Source organism: Sycon ciliatum, chromosome 5 (genome assembly GCF_964019385.1).
Source record: "Sycon ciliatum chromosome 5, ocSycCili1.1, whole genome shotgun sequence".
NCBI classification, from domain to species: domain Eukaryota; kingdom Metazoa; phylum Porifera; class Calcarea; order Leucosolenida; family Sycettidae; genus Sycon; species Sycon ciliatum.
In genome coordinates this window covers 37,780,277-37,794,261 of record NC_088647.1, presented here as the reverse complement: position 1 = coordinate 37,794,261, position 13,985 = coordinate 37,780,277, and the positions used below count along the sequence as shown (strand labels likewise).

Genomic DNA, 13,985 nt, shown 5'->3' with positions numbered 1-13,985 from the left:
GGAGAACGCCGCCCCATGGCGCCCGGGACACAAAAACAAGAGTTTGTCCGGCTACGTAGGGAGCAACACACATACATATACACACACACACACACACACACACACACACACACACACAAAATGAGAGTTCGGGTCATCTGCCACGAGACTGACGGGACGGCCGGGGAGAGCTTCAGCAGCCGTGTCTATTCCTGCCCTGGACCGAACGGAAGCAGCGGTCGCGGGACACACAGTATTCACCACAACACGGCTCCACTGTCGTTGGGGGCTGAGCCACACACTTGTGACGGGCAAGAACGCCACAGCTAAGAAAGCAACGGCCACAGCGATCACACTGGCATGCTCCACGCTGCTCCTGCACACACTCTCTCCCTCTCTCTCTCTCACACACACACACACACTCACACACACGCACACACACACACACGCACGTGCGCACATACTGCAAGAAAGAAAGAGAGCATGAGTGTCAGATTCTTGCATAGGAAGTGTTTATCAGCACACACTTATACATGCACATGCAGGCACTCAACGACCAACTATGCACCATGCCGTATGTTCGTCAAACATAAGATTGCAATACCAAAGAACAACATAAACAAGATCACTTACTTCGTTCTCCTCCAAGTGTGTCCTCCCCAGCCATTTCCCTAGGCGGAATGTAGCCTACGAAATGGTTTCTCTAGACTAGGAGAAGATGCTTGGTATTCGCCATCTCTCCTGAGAAATGTTCAGCAAAAATGTCAAAACATACGACATTATTTCGTTCGCTAATCTCCGCTACTCGTCGTCTCACCTGGCTTCAGAAGATGTTACGAGAGATAGGAGAGTCTCCAGCAGGCAGCGCATCCATCTTCAGGAAGTGGAAAGAGCAAACGGCATGGTCCTTGGTTGAGGTAAATGCTGAACGTTTGATTTGTCCCAACCAAGATTTCAGCACTTGGTTCGTCACGATTTTCGCTTGCCAGCTAACGTCTCCGCACTCCAGCTTTCCCCTGTCGGTGTCACGTCCCAGTACACAACGGAGAGGACTACTAATAAACAGTTCACGGCACTAACAGCATTGAAAACAGTACTTCTTTCACTTCGTGAATACAAGAAGACAACTGAAAATGACACAATTCTGCAGTGATCGACCTTCTCTCTCACGGAGCTAAGCAGAATGTGCGTCATCACCTGTAGTCGCCATGGAAACGGGATCAGGAAATCGGCGATATGGCAAGTTTCCCTTGCCGTACGCAAGCGAGAGATATACCATCGGAACCGATATCCAATTGTCTTTCATCTGAGCCCTACTTGAAAAATCGATGCACTTCCCCTTTAACTCTAGTGTAATCAATGGTGCTAGTGAAGCTTATATCAGATCCACTCTGATTTAGCCACCCACACTAGTAGCAAGTATTACATTCACTGGGGGCAGGGGTAACTGCAGTTGGATCCCGGGACGGATACCCTGATTCCGTCAATCCTTTTTCTGCAACTTGTCCTCGCCCACTTACTGAGGTGTGGTGAGCCCATAAGTGGGATCATTTTCAAGTCCACCCAGAGTTTTGGGGATTTCAGAGGGTTTCAGCCATTGGGCGGTTCAATAGCCAATAGAGTCATCTTTCCAAGATTCCTTTTGAGTCTCTCTCCCCTCTCCCGGGGAGACACGTGACCCAGTTTTGACAGTGAGCAACAAGTACAAGTGTGTGTGTGTGTGTGTGTGTGTGTGTGTGTGTGTGTGTGTGTGTGTGTGTGTGTGTGTGTGTGTGTGTGCGTGTGCTTGCGTCCATAGCCCTTCCAAAGACCCTTGGAGTGCCTGAGGACATTGGTCACATCGTACGGGAGCGGCATTTGCGCTGGCTTGGACACGTGACACGGATGGAAGATCACCGGTTGCCCAAGTGTGTTCTCTTCGGTGAACTGCCTGCCCCGCGTCCCGCGCATGGTCCAGGCAAGAGGTGGAGGGACGTCATTATGGATGACGTTTCGTCGGTTGAGCCACCGGTACCAACATGTTGATGGTACGGTGCAGCCCAGAACAGTCCGGAGTGGCGTACCATTGCCCGTCGACCACCCAAGGCACCCTCTGCTGCTGGCTACGGTTGCGCCTGCGGCCGCACGTTCCGTCGAAGGGGTCGACCTGAAACGCCATCAGTCGTTCTGTTGTGGACTGGAGAAATAACTATGCGCTATCATTGTTACGCAATGGGCAAGGTCAAGGTGTGTGTGTACAGCATGTGTGTGTGTGTGTACGGTATGTGTGTGTACAGTATGTGTGTGTGTGTGTGTGTGTGTGTGTGTTTGCACAGTATGTGTGTGTGTGTGTGTATTGTGTGCCACGAACCTTTCTGCCGGTTGCTGCCATATTAGTCCTTTCTCTATCATTGCCTCTGGCAATGGGCAAGTTCAAGGTTCAAGGATGTGTGTGTGTATAGTCATGCACACATTCTCGTGTGTGGTTGAGTTGGCTAGACAAATTGACCGTGTATGGGCACGAGGTTTCCGTCATGTCGATGGTATTGGAATTACGTACCGTATTTTCTGGAGACAACGCCGCACTTTGAACACTCAAAATTCACCCAAAAGAATGACTTATATTCCAATGACCAAAATAACAGTGATCATCAAATAGATGTCTGTATTTCATGGCAAAAAAATGTGGGGGGGGGGGAGGGGGTACGGCTTATACTCCGGAAAATACGGTACTGTATGACTTGTAATGTAAAATATAAATTTCTCTTAACCTTGTTAGTGGAATTTGTGTCATTGCTCAGCGGGTATGGGTTGCAACGCCTTGTTGGTTATTTTGTAGGAACAACAAGTTACGCTATAATGTCCACTAACACCACCAGTTACTTGACAATCAGCTCATGCATGTTGAATCTTTAGAGCCACACAAGTTGTGTGCTATGTTGCTATGCGTCCTTGAATCTTGGTTTGACCGTACTGTCCAATGGTCTTGCCAGTATCGTCATCGACATGCATGTACATCGGCCTTCACAGCTAAGACCTTCAGCTTGTGCTTGTCTTGGTTGTGCTCACCTTCCCCTCCTATGTTATCATGTAACTAAGAACATTCCAAGTTGGAATGCTGCTGGAGTGCGCATCCAAAACTTGCTAGAGCTGATAGCCAGTTAGTTGTAGAAGGTCAGTACCGTCGATCAGTGCCGTGCAATGTTATCGCATGAGTTGATTGTCATGTGACATAGGGGTGTTGCCTGGGGACACGCTACGGTCATTACGCTATGGACCGTATCACTTTTTGCCCCCAGGTACCACCCCGTGAACCAATAAAATAAACTGATTTGGACTCTAAATTTCCAAAATTTCGACTCAGCCACCCCTCCACCACGAGTAACTTGTACTTCAGATGGCTGACCTTACCACACTATAATACCTTCAGATGCCCCTGTAACTGATGGTGTTAGTGGACTTTATAGCGCAACTTGTAGTTCCTTGGTGGTTTTTGTGTTTTCTTGGTTGAGCCAACGGTTTCATTTCTGTGTTCTGTAGTGATTGGCCTGTGGAAACAATAATCCAAGTGGATGTCATTGTGTTCTATGTATGTGACTTTTGCAACAGGTTCAAGGCAAGATGCACGTCATGAAGCATTCGGCCCGTGATCTCAGTGTCTGGTAGCTTATGTAGCCGTGGTTGTATGGGTGATCAAAGATGATACTCTGCATATCAATGTAAGTGTCCAGTATTTGTGCTCTGCCCATACAACAGCAACAACGACAGAGTTGCATAGCCAGTGGCTGGCAATGGTGAAGTAATCATATGAATATGTGTTAGTATTCCTGACCTATTGTAAGCAAGTAAGCTCATCATTACTACAAGACTAATAGTATTACTAGCAGCAGACATGACGTCATTCTCCTGTTTACATACCTCTAATATCTGTATGTACAGCTGCAGCAGCAGTGGGTACCATGGCAACACAGTACACACTTTATCTCCCTCCCATGTTCAGTTTTACTGCTCTGCACACACCATCGTGGTGTGGTTGGCGTGTGTTGTGTGGTTTTGTTCTCAGCATCTTCAGCATAGTACACGTAGTGAATCATGTACCGGGTTACTTTCCATCGCCTGCTGCCTCCGCCGCCGTATACGTATCATTTTTATTGAGATGTCGTGACTTTACCGTGAACAGTGATTTCCCCGTCACCCCGGCTTGCCTGCTGTCATACTGAAAGCTTTCCAATCTATTGAATCTATCCTTTTTGTTCTTGCCTGCAACAGCAATCAACACTCTACCATCTATTTACTGTTGTTTTGTACGTCGCTGCACGTTTGAGCCAGCTACACTGCACTCGTGTGTGTACATGTGTACGGTCTGTCTGAATATCTATAGTCACATGACCAGTGCATGGTTACATCATCAAGAGTACACACAGCTGCACTGTGGTGTGCTGAAGAACGGTTGGGTTAGGTGAAAAACGGACATGCAGTCTGGAATTTCACCCTGGCACAGCATACCAATGTATAGACAGTAACTCAACTGTGCATAAACCATAGTACATGAAAATAGGAATGGTCTAGGCTACTACCAGGCTGACCCCCCAGTTCTTTCTAACCCAACAGTACAGTGTAAGTTTGACATCATCTACATGCAGTAGATATCCGCAAAGTTACATGGTGCAATGTACCATGTGTACTGGGGGTAATAAAATAATGACCTCTCTGGAATGGTGCCCTCTATTGGGGGTAATACTGCCCTCTCTGGAATGGTGCACTCTATTGGGGGGTAATACTGCCCTCTCTGGAATGGTGCCCGGGGTGCAGTGCAGACCGTGACTGAATGCTTGAGATCAAGGAAATACATTACAGCTGTATCATGTGTGATGAGGTGATGCAGCATGGCCGCGGTGCAGTGTGGACTGAGAGCAATGGAGTTTCCGCGCGTCTCATCACACCAAGACTAGATAAACTCTTCGTCACAGTCATTAGGAGCAGGAGAGTGCCGGCTACAGCTGATCAAGCGTACCACCAGCAACAATGAATGTATTTCATTAAATGCTGGCATTGGTGTCAACATTGACAAACACGTACATCAGCAATCGACTATCAGAGCAGAAGCAGAAGAGCAGTGAACACCATCAGTATATTTATACTGTATATACATATCTATAAGACTATTGTACAGTGTACTCAGCACTTGCTGGTGACAATAACCACATCAACAAAACCAACAGAAGAATCGTGACGGAGAGCTACGTAGTGTGCAACAGTATGAACAGAAGTATTGTCTGCAACATCAGCAGTTGCACTACCAGTAACATAATGTAATCTTGTGTGTATACTTGACTGTGAGGAATTATATCCGTAAATCCTAGAATAAGCAGAAAACTGATGATTGAACTGTTTCTTCAGCAGAGTCATGCATGCTACACAATACAATCTGTGAAAACAGTACACACACAAATTACATTCTACTCAAGTGAATTCAATACTCAGTGTGATGTGTGCTGCACGCCTACACACACATACACACACACACACACACACACACACACACACACACACACACACACACACACACACACACACACACACATACCATTCAGTGGAAGTTGTGCAATCATTGACTGTTGGTTGGTAGATCAAACTTGAACATTACGTCAGCTCTGTACTTGCCTACTCCTTCAGCAACGGCTGGAAGTGATACAAAGTTTTTAAAGAACACATTATACACACACACATACACACACACACACACACACACACACACACACACACACACGATGCACACAAAGATGCATGCACAAACACGCATACGCACACACACACATACACATGCACACAAATCGCACAAAAATGTTGGCCTTCTGGAAAGACAGGCAGTTCGTAGGCAGTACGGTCATTCTCGTATTCAAATTCAACACACAAAGAAATGACCTGCATATAGAAAATAGAAAAGAAAAATGACCAAGGAACTACATTTTTTGAGTATTATGAACTACAAGTTACGCTATGATATCCACTAACACCACCATTAACCCAGGCCCACGTGTAAACACCCAGGTCTCCGGGCATACCTCTGCATATGCACATGCGCACGCACACACTCACACACACACACACATTCATGTACACAAACATAATTGCAGACACTCCAACGCCCCGTCTGTGCGTACAACGACGTACTCTCGCACGAACTCACAAGCAATCAGCACATAAGTTGGGAGTTGCCATGACTTCATTTTGATTACTTCAGCAAAGTGATGATAGACCAGTTCCAAGAAAGCAAACGATAATATTAGCGTCATATCATCACATTCGGTCGTCAGTAATTTACACTGCCCACCGGGGGCAGACGCACGAACGGCCCACCATCATATTGTATGTGTGTGGTGTGACGCCTCATGCCAGGCAGTTGTGTGAGTTCTTGGCGTCGGTGGTCGTTCGTTTGCCCTCGCTGGGCAGTATGAGGTCGGCCCTAGCGGGCAGTATGCTTTGCCCTTGGCGGGCAGGTTGTCGGCCTCGGTGGCTATTCGTTTGCTCAATAGGCAGCATAATTCAGCCCTTGGTGGGCAGTATATAATCGGTCCACGGTGGGCAGCATTCTTTGGCCCTCGGTGGGTACTAGGCTTTATCCCTTGGCGGGAAGTTTGCTGTAGCCCTCGGGGGCAGGCTATTGTCCTTGACGGCCGTTGTGCACCCTCGGTTGGGCGGTATGCTTTAGCCTTCAGTAGGCAGGTTTCTGGCCTAGGCGGCCGTTCGTGCGCCCTCGGTTGGGCTATACGCTTATTCTTGCGGTCGGGCTATAATCATGCGCTCTGGATCGGGCTATAATCATGCGCTCTGGATCGGGCTATAATCATGCGCCCTCGGTCGGGCTATACGATTCTTCGCGCTCTCGGTCGGGCTATAATCATGCACTCTCGATCAGGCTACAATCATGCGCCCTCGGTCGGGCTATACGCTTCTCTCGTGCCCTCGGTTGGGCAGTATGCTTTAACCCTCGATGGGTAAGCTGTTGGCCTGGGCGGCCGTTCATGCACCTGCAGCGGGCATGTTTCTGGCCATGTCGGCCATTTGTGCGCCCTCGGTGGGCAGTATGCTAACGGTCCACAGCGGGCAGGATTACTTAGCCCTCAGTGGCTTGGTTGTTGACTTCCCCAGCCGCTCATGTCACCGGCCCACGGTGGGCAGCTGCAGGCTAGCCCTCAGTAGCCAAGAACTCAAACAACTGCCTGGCATGAGGCGTCACACCACACACATACAATATAATGGTTGACCATTTGTGAGTCTGCCCCCGGTGGGCGGTGCGAATTACTGACAACCGAATGTGATGATATGACTCAAATATTATCGTTTGCTGTCTTGGAACTGGTTTATCATCACATACTATTATATTTAATATATTTAATCAAAATGAAGTCATGGCAACCCCCAAACCTATGTGTTGATTGCTTGTGAGTGCGTGCGTGAGTACGTCGTTGTACGCACAGACGGGACGTAGGAGTGTCTGCTATTATGTTTATGCAAATGAATGTGTGTGTGTGTGTGTGTGTGTGTGTGTGTGTGTGTGTGTGTGTGCGTGTGTGTGTGTGTGTGTGTGTGTGTGTGTGTGTGTGTGTGTGTGTGTGTGTGTGTGTGTGCGTGTGACCTGACCTGCGTGTGTACCCGTGGGCCTGGGTTAAAAGCTAAAACTGCATTTTGACACATGAAGAAATCAAGTGCAAAGGAACGCTCCTTCACATCCCGACAATTCAAGAGCTTGAAGAAGACACGTCTTCCGATATGACACCATAACACTAACAGGATGTCCGTACAATTTTGCCAGCTTGTAAATCATGCAGGGACAGTCATGTGACACACACTCACAGCAATATGCCAATATTGCGCGTGTGCCAGGGCTAACTAGACTTTGCTGTGCAAAGCCTACATGTTACTGAACAATCAGCTCATGCCATAACATTGCACAACACTGACCGACGCTACTGGCATTCTACAACTAACTGGCTAAAGCGCGATGCACAATATCACTTATACGACGCGACGAGCAATGCAATCGAAATGTTTTTCTGCAAAATTTTGAATCGCACCTCCATCGCAGGTCTCATCGCGGAAAGTTGAGCCTAGTTCAACTTCTGCGACAAGCGACGAGCGATGCGCATCACTTTCTACACAGCGGGCGCACGTGACAGCTCGCGTACAGTTTTGGACTGTGCATGCCCTGCAACGATGTGCCGTGCATTGTGCATCAAAGACTCTTCGTGCGATTCGAAAAAGACTTTTGCTCGACGCTCATCGCATCGCAGAATTGATAGTGTGCATCGCGTTTTACTACTCCCTGGTACAGACCAGGAAGTAGTAAAATACTGTTATTTTACTACTCCCTGGTATAGACTAGCTGAGGTGGACGTTTGCTCCAGACTTTATGGTACTGGTCAAGTACACACATCTGTAGATTGAGAGTCTGGCTAGGGTGACTAGTGTAGTGTCTGTCTGATCATCATTATTCATCAACAAACAGGTGTACCCGTATTTCATACACTGATCAACACTGTACATCTACTACTGTAGAACACATACCTGGGAATGGTATGCTGATGTTCTGCAACGTCTTCCTGCAATCAATCCGAGATGAACTCTAGGACAGCAGACGTGCTATACCGTAGCACGGAATTGTACAATGGAGGTCGAAGCTTGTCCATAGAGCATGGGTTCCCGCACAAGTGTACACCCTCCATCTCCATGATGCCTGGTGACTGCAGTATGGCTTGAATGCTATCATCGGTGATCTTGCAGTTATTTAGGCTGATCAATCTCAAGCTTGTGTTCTTCTTCATCATATCCACCAGGGCATGCACTGTGGCATCATCAATCTCATTGTTTGCCATATCCATCCATCCAATACGCGCATGGTGATGGAGAGAGTGTAGGATACTTGCACCAACTTCATCACTCATGCCCGTGTGGCTAAATGATATGAAGCGCAGCTGGTGGAATCCAGAGAGAAGCTGGCATAGCAGTCTGCAATCAGCATGACTGGGCTGTATATCATGAAACACTGGGTTGTTCTCCAGATTCAATGCACTGACATGTGATTGTGGTGATGCCACTGCTTGTAGTATACTCACAACACCAGATAGCTGTATCCTATTGTTGTACAGATGAAGGCATTTCAGCACTGTGTTGTCTGCAAGGCCAGATGTTGCCAGAGCAGTTGCTCCAGCATCGGTGATGTTACACTGTGATATGTCCAGTAGGTCTAGGTCGGTGTTGGTTGCAAGGTACTGACCAAGTGATGACATCATGGAGTCATCAACCGTACAATGTAGGCCACCACCAAGTACACTGACCAGATGATCAATTGACTTAGTCTGTACTGAAGTACCAGTAGCATAGCGGCTGCCAATGTCGATTACGTCACCACCACATTGACTAGACGTAGCCACTTTCTGTAGAAGACGGATTGTTACACCAGTGCCGGTCAGATAAAGCAAGCATGGTGGTAGTGTTGTGCTGACACTCCCAGTGTGCTCACGACCGCGACGAGCTTGCAGAAAGTCAACCACACTAGCGGCTAGCTCATCAGTCAGTCTGGTGTTGGTAAAGAAGAGATGCTGTATGGTATCATGAGAATGGAGACTGGATAGTACACATGACACGTCACTGTTGGAGAGTGAGTTCTCATCCAGCCATAGAGTGTTAAGGCGTGGTAACTTTGTGACCAGTGTTGCCAGGTCAGATCCACATCCACTATCCAGTCTACACCTTGCCAGTGATAGTTTTTCGAGGTTATAACATGGAGCCAAGTTGCTCACAAATGCTGCCAGACCATCATTGCCAAGTGCAGTGTCGTGTGCATCCAGGTACGTTAGACTTGGGTGTTTTACACATCCAGCAAGTGCTACTCCATCTGCAGATCCACTGGTCAACCTTGTGCTGATAATGTCAAGAACCTGGAGGGTACGCCGTGTTGATCTAGACAGTGTGCTTGATATGCTTGCCAATGGTGCTGCAGTGATATTGGCACCAAACAAAGTCACCTTGACGCATTTATCCAGTTGATCAGACAGCAAAATGACACTGTCACTTGACAGATTACAACCGCCGAGATCCAGAGACTTTACATGGTCTACAAGCTCCAAAACAGTATGTAAAGCCATCACATCAACAACTTCAAGGTGGATTCCACTAACATCAATTCCATCACTGGCCAGGAGGTTGGCTGACATAGCATAGCAGCTATGGGTGACTATGTCAGTGTCCTGATTGGGATTTCCCAGAGTGCGGTTATGTTGGAGTGAAATGTGGCTTTCCATCAAACATCTCATCAGGAACAGAAGCATCTTCTTTTTGCTCTTGAAAGAGTTATCACTGATGCTGTTTTCAGACTTCAGAGCCAACAAAGATGAATGTAGAAGGTCTGGCTTGAGTGCTCCAAAGACAAATTGCCAGAAGACAAGTGTGTTCAAGTCTGTGCCGACAGTGTTGATGCAGCTGCGGATGATGTCTACGCACGAGTCAGAAGAAATGATGCATCTCGATGCACACCACTCTTGCAGTGTCAAGTGAGTCAAGGACACAGTCTGAGTGGAACCGACGAACGACGGATGCATACCAGGGTTGAGCAGTAAGCCGAGATCTTGACAAATGGACTGGTGGAGGGTTGACAGCGTGGATGTAAACGTAGCCATGCCCCTTTGATATGTTGCAAGACACATCGTGTAGAGATTGTGCAATGCCTTGACTAGCTCCACAGCATGGTGATCACACTCCTCATCATTGTTGCTTGTCTCCTTCACATAGCGCTCCAAATGATGTTCTATTACCACGGGGATACTGACAAGATCACCACAACTGAAGTGCCGGCCACCACTGCAGTGACTGATGACGTCATGTGCAAGCCGTACTTGACCAAACTTCCTTCCTCGCCGCTTTTCCAGCTTTGCGACTGAGGAGCGTAAGTAGTGGTCGTAGAAAAGTGTCACACTGGAGGGTAGAGAGTTGTTGATGGGATATTGCTGAACGAGCAGAGCACATAGGAGTGGAGATTGTCGAATGGCTTCCTTCAGCAGACAGTTGGTCGGCTGTGAGAGCTCTGTAATACACTTCTTGGCAACCTCCTCTCCGAGCTGTCGTGAGCAGTACGCAAAGAGCTGGTCTGTCGAGAAGCCGAGAAGTCGGAAACGTAAGCGGAAATTCTGGATATGGTGATACGCTTCATCACACGGTCGGCTAGTTGCGACTACAATAGCATCAGGTAGTAGTGAATGGTTACTGCTGCTGCTCCTCAATATTACAGCTTGGGCTGCTGATCCTTTGCCAAACCCACCACTGCCAAGTTCGTCGATGCCATCAATAACGATCAATACCTGGTCAGAATGCTCTGTAAGGTACCTTAGCAAGGTAGATTGCTCCGGTTTACTGATGCCCAACTTGTCCAAACCAAGAAATACAAACCAATCAGTCGACTGTGTACGTGTCAAATCACGGCATGGCACGTAGAAAATGAATTCAATCTTTGCCAGATTTCCAGTCGTTGTCTCCATGATGTCGGCAATGACTCGTTTGCTCAGTGTTGTCTTTCCCTGCCCAGCGTTCCCAATTACGATGCAACTTTCCAGAATGTCTTCGTCAACTGTGTCATCACCACCACCAACACCAGCACCACTTTTGCCAGCGCTAGTTACACCTTCATAATAATGGGGATCAGACAAGAGCTGCTTAGCGCTGGACAGAACAAACTGCCTTCCTCCTTCCACTTTGTCACTCTTATCTTGTCTAGCTCCTTGGATAGCAACGCCTGGTGTACGGTCAGATATTGGCTGTCTTCCAGTGACACGGCGAGTTGCAGCTTGTTGCGCACGATACGTCAGCTGCAGAGCATCTTTCTCCGTCAGAGCCTGCATGGGCACGAAGCAATCCTTGACATCGCCGGACAAGCAAGTTAGATCTGAATGATCAGCGGTGGTCTTGCACAGATGTGTATTCACTCTGTGTAGATGTTGTTTAAGACGTTGAATGTGCCCACCATTGTCTGCTCCATCATCATTCACTAACAGTATATTACATGTCACTGTGCCATCGTTAGCTGTGTTGCTGCCTGCACGCATAGTAGCAACATCAACTGTGGTGAAACACAGGACAGGAAAGAGGAAAAAGAACTAATTGTTTGATGGTATATCATTGTACAGATGTACTGTGATGATATGTTGACAAGTATATTCCTAAATGTAGATAGTGTGTGTGTGTGTGTGTGTGTGTGTGTGTGTGTGTGTGTGTGTGTGTGTCTGTGTGTGCGAGTGTGTGTGTGTGTGTGTGTATGTGTGCAACATCACCAGCAGAGGCATTTTCTGACACACTTGAGTCACCGGTTACAAACAATATGTCCTGCGAACGCTGCAGCTTCCATTGCGCCCGCTGCAACCACTGTGTGCTATCGCGCCAAGGCATGAAATGTCACAAGTGCAGCCGTGGCTCGGCCAGAGCAACCAACACAGACCGTAGCTCCTTCTGTATCGTTTGCAATTGCCGTCGGCGTTTCAGTAGACCACAGGACCTATCCCGTCATCGCCCCTACTGTTCCGAACCTGCTCAACCCCCCATGGGGTCCGCATAGCCAGAATATGGCAGCGCGTCCAAGGTCCAAGGTGTATGTGTGTGTGTGTGTGTGTGTGTGTGTGTGTGTGTGTGTGTGTGTGTGCCTCTGTGTGTATGTGTGTGCCTCTGTGTGTGTGTGTGTGTGTGTGTGTGTGTGTGTGTGTCTGTGTGTGTGTCTGTGTGAACCACTGATTGTACTCTTTACATACACACGTACATAAAAACTGAACTGAAAGGCGTCAACAAAAGAAACAAATATGTGAGTAATCTCCATTGACGCTGTGTACAGCTTTGTTGTAAAATAATTTCAAAGTTTGCCAGTATGACTGGTCGATACTCCACAGCTGCATTTCACAATGTCCAACACAATAAACAGGGCAGGGTTTTCTTTAAAAACTGTTTTCCATGTTCTGTGTGGAGCATTGTCGTGCTCGGACATGCACTGCCGAAAATGTAGCAAAGCTGCTAGATTCTGGTTTGGTGGGAGGTGCGAAAATGTATCTAGGATTCTAGTTATAGATCCAGGTTGAAATTTTTTCGTGAGCGTCTTATTAATTTTTGTATTGTGTTTCGGCATGTGGGTCTCTTCAGTTCACATGGGTGGGCGAGCGTCCGATCTTGGTGAACCACGGTCTGCCTGGTGGGCTGGAGGGATCATGCTCTTATTTGAATCGGTTTGCCTTGCGGGTGTTGTGGGTTCTGGTTGTTGCTGGTTGTCACATGTGCGTCACAATAAGTGCCTGACGGTTTTGGTTTTTTGCTTTGCAAGCGGATGTACTAAATGTTTCCCGTGTTATTATGGTGTTATCCCTGTGGTTGTCAGGGTGGATGACTGGGGCTATTCAGGGTAGCGCTGTGGGATTTTTTCTTTAGTATCTTTTATGCGTATTGGTAACCGATTTGTTTGAGTGGTTTCTGGTGTCCTCAATGATTATTTGCTCCTGTTTCAGTCGATGTGTTCTTCCTTGCTGTTCTTCCATTCCTTCGTGTGGTTTTCTTTTCTGATTTTTGGCGATGGTTGAGATGTTCTTGTTAGTCCGTGTTTCTTTCTGTGTGCGTCTTTGTCTCTCTGTGAGTTTTCGTAACCCCATCGCGGAGTCCAGCGTGCGCCTACTAGTCACGTGTCCAACAATTGTGGTCATACATGTTGTGTTTTATTCTCGCATTTTTATGCTCATTCACAATCTCATTTCTTTCATCTTTCTCTCTTCTCCGATCTGTCTTCTTCAATTTTTTGGGCTTAATTTGTTTTGCTTTCATCCTCAGGAGAGCATGTCTTTTTTCGGTGGGGGATAGAGTTGTACATGCTGCTGAATCGTGGTACACGCTGCTGAATCGTGGTCCACGCTGCTGAATCGTGGTACACGCTGCTGAATCGTGGTACACGCTGCTGAATAGTGGTACATGCTGCTGAATCGTGGTACACGCTGCTGCGCTTTTGC

General features: G+C 47.6%; 1 protein-coding gene across 1 annotated transcript in view; it reads right to left on the bottom strand.

Moving 5' to 3' along the window:
- Positions 1–13,985, bottom strand: part of LOC135818589 (uncharacterized) — a 199,164-nt gene that overhangs the window by 112,031 nt on the left and 73,148 nt on the right. The window lies entirely within an intron of this gene.